The sequence below is a fragment of the Micropterus dolomieu genome, linkage group LG11 (genome assembly GCF_021292245.1).
Source record: "Micropterus dolomieu isolate WLL.071019.BEF.003 ecotype Adirondacks linkage group LG11, ASM2129224v1, whole genome shotgun sequence".
Taxonomy (NCBI): domain Eukaryota; kingdom Metazoa; phylum Chordata; class Actinopteri; order Centrarchiformes; family Centrarchidae; genus Micropterus; species Micropterus dolomieu.
Genome location: NC_060160.1, coordinates 14194871 through 14203297, shown reverse-complemented (window position 1 = coordinate 14203297; position 8427 = coordinate 14194871).

Genomic DNA, 8427 nt, shown 5'->3' with positions numbered 1-8427 from the left:
TAATTAGTTATTTTTGGTTGTCCCAAGTTTGACGAAGTAAATACTCTTCATATCGAGTAGCAAAGATACAGTATGCAGATTTCCTTGAAAAGATTTACTTAAACTTTGTTTGACTTTAAATCCTCACTTATATATTGTTATGTAGGCTAATAAACATTTATTTGGCTGGTCATGGAGTGACACACCTGAAAGATTACACCATCGTCTTCTGATGCAGAGGATGTTTTACCACAGTGTGCATTCAAAACACAGCGTGTGAGTAATGAGAACGATAAAAAGGCTTTCCCACATACCAGCATGAGCTGATTAGTTTTTCAAGCTTTTATTTGATGTTCCAGTGATGTCTCATTTCTACTGACACTGTCTCAAGCTTATGCTGTTGAGTCATTATCGAACCAAAGATAGCTTTAAAATCTGATTAGCAAAGAGGAGCACATCGGGTTGCACAGTTTGAATAACATATCTAATTTATTCCTGATGAAAACTTGCTAAATTTTAGTATGAGGGTTTATACAGATGCATCAGAGAGCTGACTCCCTTTTTGAACAGTTAGAGAAAAGTGTTTCCAGTCTCTGCCGATGTCACCCTTGAATGGGAACAAGTCTCAAAGGCTGGATTCTTGAAAGTATAGGAATAAGATAAAGAGCGAGAGAAGAGTTGGAGTTTGGAGTAGCTTTTACACAGCAAAACTATATTATTATTCCACAGATAGACTGGCCACTATATTCAGATGAATGGTTTTCATTCCTCTCCTCAGAATTATGTTCTGGAAATCAATACAACTTATTCATGCTATTGATGTACAGTGAATGCTCTGTTTGGTTTCCCACAAAAAGAGACAGACAAGACTTGCAGATGTGTAAAGTGTTATATTTCCTTGTTGTTATCAGTGACTTAAACTTTTTTTTACAAATTGCATTTGAATTCTTAAATTGGATGTTATTTTATATGCTCAGTTATATATAAAAGTGGATACTGTAATAAAACAAATAAACTTGACCAAACCAACCTAAACGTTGACAACTGAACTGTCAATGTTTAGGTTGGTTTGGTCAAGTTTATTTGTACTACTACCAACTTGATGTGAAGCTGTATGTGATCAACCATTTATGAATTACTTTGAGTTATTTCAACCCTTGTTCTATTCCTTTTAGCTAACAGTTTCAGTCTTGACCATTACCTTCATCTATCTGATTCAACCATTTCTTACTAGCTTTAACCATTTATCCAGTACATTTAGAGAATTTAAACCAACTATTTAGACCATTTATCTAGTCTGATCTCTGATGTATTAGTTTTATCTTTCAACTATTTTCCCATTACTTTTGGCAAACTGTTTAGGCCTATCTGCTCACTTGCTAGTTTTCACTTAATCGCAGCATTTAATGTTCAGCTGTTACAGCTGTGTCAGTATGTCATCAAATCATAATTTCTAGTTTTTCAAACTAGTTGAGTTATACAATTTTTCCATGTAGGGATACATTGCAACTGCAGTAGTACCTGGGGGTGTTGGACACACAAACATATGCAAAGCCAAATGCATGTGAATCAAACATTTGTACATGATGTATGCATGTGTGTGTGATTTTTATAAACACAAGGTAGAGCATGCACCTTGTTTATGTTCATTGACCTCTGAGTGTAATTGAAATGATTTAGAATGACAGCAGTGCAACTCGATTTATTCAGAATGCCAGAATCCATTTACAGACAAGAGCATCTGTAAAATTCAGACAAGAGAGAGAGAGTGGCGGTGAGAGACTGCTATTGGACTCGAGTCACAAATTGGATTCAGAAATTGAGATCCGGGAAGAGAGATTGACCAATCACACAAAACCTTTATCGATTTCATTGTAATGAAGCACCTCTGACACAAGAACACACAAGACACACTTTCAAAGAGCTCAAACACAAAGTCAAGAGAGACTTAATGAAAGGCTCCATTGCTATTTTCTGTGACAGCCAATGTGCCAAAGTGTCCCTGAACAAGATAAAAACCGTTCAGTATAGCTGCAGACGGTTGACCCAGTAAAACAGAAATGCACAAGCGTCTCATGGGAATAGTACGGAACAAAACAAATCCCTAATTAAACAGAGTGTCAGACAATGCACTAAAAACAATCAGTTTCTTCAAACCAATTTATCAGTTTTGTAGTGGTGTTATACCAGCTGCACGCATTTGTAACAACTGCTGAATTGACTATATGACTTGCTGCATGTAAATGAACTTTGCTGTGTTGACAGCATAGACTGTATATAAAAAGTGGAAGCAGTCATCGTGATGTGAACCCGTTGGTTTGTGGACTGCCGTTTTGAAGCCTCAAGTTTGGCCAATAGGGCGCCGCCATGTTGAGTTTTTGCAACCACCGGCAATGGCCGTGACCATATTTGGACGAGACGGTGGAGCTAACGGCCGTGTGTGGCGCTAGCTTGCTTAGTTAGGTGAATTTGTAATTCACACTAATTGTCATTTTAACAGGGCTGACAATTTTGTAATTAAGCTTCAAACTTGTGCTGTGCAATCAAATATTGATGACACCTACAGAACATACTTCAAATCTAGTGGAGTTTCCAAAGATAGCCAATATGTTTTTGTACCAAGTGACTAATTGGGACAACATATTTTGAAATGGGTCCAGTACTGAGGGAGTGCGCTGCAGCTGGCCACAGAGAGAAAGGGCAGCAAAGTCACATAATAACACAAAAAGACGAACTGACCGAGGCAGTGGTAGTCCCTCATCTCTCGTGTTCTGTAAGGTAAAATTAAGTTTTTATCAATAGAGTCTGGTGGCTTTGACGAGAGTGATGTAGGCTTGTGACTGTTTCTGGTTAAACAAAAAGGCACCATACTCTTTTAAAAAAGGATCTCTGTACAAATCCTTTCCTTAAAGTTGTCAGACACTTATAATAACAATCTGAGCCTGTCAGTGGCAAAAAGAAGCACTTGGAGTACTTTGACAGGGCTCACTTGCCTGCAAGGATTACATTGCAGCCCTGTCTCGCTCGCTCACTACTAGACCAATTTAATATTTTTTTGTCTCAATTAGCCACATAAACATGGGAAAATAAGGTCCAGGTTGAAAAATACCGAAATGACCCTTTATGGGGGATGTAAAAGAGGAAAGTGGTTTTTATGGGGTTTTAAGAACTTATTGTCCGTGTCAGACTAAAAGTATAACAAATTAAAAATCTCTTTCCAAGCCCAAGAAGGAACCTTTGGTCTCAATTGATTAACCATGTTTTAGATTTAACAAAGACTTTTCTTTTTGGTACTTTACAAAGTTTTATTGTTGAAAAATTTAACTCTCACCACATGAATTTATCTAATAATTTTAATAATTAAAGGTCATTAATATACTTCAAAAACAGTGTAATGGGCGGACATCACTGTCAACAACATACAGAACAATGCAAATAGAAGCCATATACTTGGAGTTCAGACAAAACACTGTAAACATTTAATATGAACATAACCTATTAAGTATCACAGAGCATCAGAAGAGCCAACATACAAATCTTGATCTGTGTAAAGTGGAATAGTCTCCATTTCTTTGATAGAGGAAAATACTTTGCACTCTTGATGATAACTTCATTTAAAAGCTCGGTGCTGTCTAAATGGGGTGATTGGCTCTTGACTTCATCCTGGTGGGCGTAAAACAACAATATAGCTCTGTATGATGACACATTGTCATGTTGCAGTATGGGAGAGAAACAGTGTTTGCATAATAGTCTGAGTGCATCTTGTGCTGTAAGACAGCCTCAACACTGGAGTGATTGGAATGAGTGACTCCCGAGAGATTGCTTCCTCCAGCATCTTGAAGGCATCCTTTGAATGTAAACCCATAAAGACTGTGGAAAAAAAGGGAAATTTGACTTATTACACTATATTTATTTTTTCCATTGTTCAGGGCTCCAGGTTTTTACACTTTAGTGCTACAGGTACAAGTTTATTAGTGAGCTAGCTTTGACTTGAATGCACTCTTTTTCTTCATTGTTAAATATTTTTAAAGTTAATTTAGCAGCTTTTTGGTCTTTGATGCCTCACACTCTACCTACCAGTTATTGTAAAAATGTTGCCTGTCTGACCTGTTTTTGTGGTTGGGTTACTATCTGATCCTAAAATTATGGAACTGCCTTGTTGGTTTTAGCTGTAGTACACACAACTTCACACATTTTTGTGAAACCTGCCTCTGTTAGGTTGTAGTATTTTCTAACTGTCAGCTTTTTAGGAAGGACGATGGAAGGAAATTCATAGTCAATGAGGGTTATACCCTAGGAAAAAAGAAGAAGAAAATCACAATTCCTGAGGGCAGCTTTAACCTTCTCTATCTGCAAATGAAAGTGCCATAACATAAAGAAATGCAAAACAATGACATCAATATACAGTATGAGTTGAAGAAATGGAATTGGAAATAAATCCGCTTTAGAGGGGGGAAAAACTCCAAAAATGGATGCTGAAGGTCACTTTGTATTGACCCAAAGTTTTAGCCAACATGGTGTCATATCAAGTCACACACAGAGGCACAAACAAAGACAAAACTCTCAGCAGTACAGTTCAATTTTTCGATTGTGAAGTTGTGGAGAGGACAGGAGAAGAGAGGTGCGACTAGACAAGATCATTAATGAGAAATGAATAAATGAGAATACAGTAGGTCCAAGGAATGCCGTTCTCAGTTCAGCAATATCATTTTGAGCAAAAAAGGAGAAAACAGGGCTAAGTAGTTTCTGTATCCTCCCCTCATCATTCGGCTTCATTGATTTTTTTTTTGCGTGCGAGTTGCTCTTCAGCTCCATCAATTATAAAACCTAACTTTGCACAGGAGGGGAAAGAGCTGTAATTGCGCAGGATTATCAAAGTTGACGGACAGAAGCTATTTTCAGTATTGCTCTCTGTGGAACAATAAACAAATGCTGTGCATTGATTCTTGGTTGAACATTTATAGGGTGTAACTTCAAACAGAGGCAATATATGTGATATTACATTGAAAATAACTAACGCTCAATGGATTTCCTCAAATAAATTTCCCGGTATGCACTGTAAAACAAATGACAAGGCATTTACCCCTGGGCTATGTGAAACAAACGCATTTCACGTGGAGTTAATGCTTTTGCTAGATGCATCTGGAAGGCTTCCCCGCTGCCTTCTTCTGTCTCTGTCAGCATGAACGAGTCTTTAAAACTGGCATTTGAACAAGTACTTGGGTACGTGTCTGTCCTGCTGCACCGCAGACCTCTCAGCAGCACAGCACGTATGCCATTAAGGTTTCAGATGCAGCCATCCACCTCCCAGCGCACACACGCACACACAAACCACCCCGACTGATAGAGCTCATCCAAAACGAATTCCATCTTTAATGTATCAATTTGAACCTTGCAATGTGAACTGTAAAGTTATAAATAATTTTTCTGTTTCTCAGATTTAAGGAGGCTGTTGCTGTCAGGGACAAATTTCAAACGGATGCGTCCTCACCCACTGAAAAAACGTCACTTTTCAGATGAAGTTGAGGAATACAATATTTCCAGGTAATATGCACTGTATGTGGGTCATGTATAACAGTGTTGAGAGATTTGTGAGATAAACAAGCCTAAATATGCATTCTCTTCCTACTCCCCAATGACTCAACATACATGCACACACTTGTTTAAACTATGCGATTAACAATATATGGAATCACTCCAAAGAAATCTGTCAATGCAAGAATTCCCCTGAGTGTGCTGGTTATCCACTGCTGCAAGAGCACGCTGGAGTGCAGACAATCCCTGTGCCAGCTCTTTTCATATGTTCCCTGTTCACTGAGGTTATGATAAGCCACAGAAAATATAATAATCTTCTTCATAACTTCCAGCCATCTTTCTTCTGCTCAAGCAGCTCATATCCGTGTCCACTGGTTGGGATGGGGCTTCAGATGTTTCCGTGTAGACTTCCGTCTGTACTGTCCTTATGCTGAGTATTAAGAGTGGCACTTTTTTTGAAAGCTGGAGTTGAAAGAAGCTCAGTCCCTAAAAGCTCAACACCATTTGAAGCATCATTTGCATAACATCCCAAATGTGTGATTGATTCTGGCAGCAGATTGTTGCTAAATTATTTGCAGCACTGTGTGCAGGTGCAGATGTTGAATCTACTGTATGCAGCTTATAGATTATACATTTTGAATAACAGAGGCTAGACTGGATGTGACTTCTCTATTCTATTTCATTCAGAAATGTGTCATGTTACTGAAGTTATAGAGGCTCTAATTGCTGTTTCAATGTGACTTTAAGGTATTAAATTAAAAATCCCACCAGACAGTGAAATATATCTGTATTCAAAACCTGTCCAGGGTTTTAATTAGATTAAATGCTGAGGCACCAGAGGAGAAGAGGCACATTTCATTAACAAACATATAAAAAAAGCAGCAAGAGCTTTCGCAGGGCCTTTGCAGTTTAATGAGAAGAGTTTAACTGACTTCAAGCTGCAAAAAAAATCTGGGTTTCATTGTTCGCTGGATAAAGCTGGCCAGGGAATCTTAGTTGACACATACAGAGGCAGAGAGGGATGTTTGCATACAGAAACCCACACAGTGATAAACACCTCTAATGAGGCTTTCAAGCCGGTGTGCTCGAGAACAGCGGCGTATCTCTGTACTCGGAGCAAGACTGTACTCCCACATACCGACCTGCAAGCTGGAAAATTTGTTTGAAAGTACGTTTTCCTGTTTTCCTCACTTATAAGTAGGAGCATGATATCCATAAGAAAAGAATGAAGGAGTTGTAAATTGATCATGATAGGCACGTACATAAAATCACTGAGATGAACATTCGGTATTGATTTTGAACAGTGTCAGGTGTCGTCTCCAGTCATATTTAAGCTTCTACTTGACAATCATTGATGGCTGTATGAGCAAATAAGATGTGTCTCTATCGCCAGTGTGCACAGTAGTCACAAGGGACCCTCTGCTTTTTCCATGTTCTAACAAAAGCTCTATTAATCAATTCTCTAATAAGCAAAGGGCTTGTCTGGCAACATCCCTCAAGACAAACTACATTACCTCTCAGTTCAGTTCTCTTTTCTCCTGTTATTCTGTGGCTGTCATTTTCTTTTCTTTTGTTCTTTTCCTCATTTTTCTTTTTAATTATTAAACTTCTTTTTAAAAAGCTGTATGACCCTTACTATTTGACACTGGGGTATCATTTCTGTGTTTGTTTACATTGTATACTGCTCTTTTGGATAGAATGGGCATTTACACTGAACTGAGGAGAATCCAGTACAGACTAAAATGGTATTTTAGCATTATATATTTACAGAGCAGCCACATTCCTCTAGCTTTGTCCCTTTTCTTGTCATGAGGAGAGACATTTTGAGTGTGAGCTAAAGGCAAAGATATTTTTGAAGTGTTCATCCTAAAATAATTGGGACACTTGAGTGAGAAAAATAGAAAAAGTGAATTATTGAGGAAGCCAATTACCTTCTCACATCAAACCGTTTACCAGCATTTGCTTTTTCCCTGAGTGGAAACAGAGCTTCAATTTTACCATAAAAAAGACAATGTTCATTGGATTTTGTGAGTGTAAGGATTTTGTCTTGAACCTTGTTGATCCAAGTTTTCCTTTCAACTCAGTACAATTTGCATGCATTTTAAAATGTTTTTTCCATCCACGTCAGCTCTGCATTTTTTATATTAATACTATATTTTGTATTTATCACAAGTGCGACTAACAGAGTAAGAAATCAAGGGTTTAGGCCCAAATGCAAGCAAGCAAACAAATCCAATTGGGAGCAGGCAAGAATAAAATTACAAAGTCCAGAAACAGGCAGTCAAAAAGCGCCAGGAAATACAAAATCCAGGAAACACAGGGAGGATAGGGCTTGAGCCCAAGACAAAACACAAACTAGCACAGACTGAGGGAAACAGCAAGACTAAATACACTGGAGAGATAGAGATAACAAGGGACAGGTGAAACTTATCAGACAATCAGGGAGCACACAGCCATGAAGCAAAGTTCACAATAACATAAGAGGAAGGGTTTACCAAAATTAAACAGGAAATACTAACACAAAACCTAAAACCATGACAATATCTTCTCATTTTCAGGATGCTTTAATCAACCAGACTCCACGATACCTCCTGAGAACTCAACGCACTGCACCTGTAGAAAACAAATGCAAATAGACAAATCCCATTCAAAAAGTGGCATAATGACATGCGTCGAAAATACAGAAAGTGCAACAAAATGGATAGCTAATTAGGCAAACACTGGGGTATAGCAAATATCTGCAATAATATCTAAAATAATACAATCAGAATGTTAAAACTAAAATAAATCTTAAATAATTTAAGCCTTTTTTACAACATGGACGGATAGACAACTTCCGTAACTTGTGTTGTCTGCATTTACAGCAGGTTCCTGCATTTGATTGTGTTGTCTGTGTTTGCCATGAGTTTCATT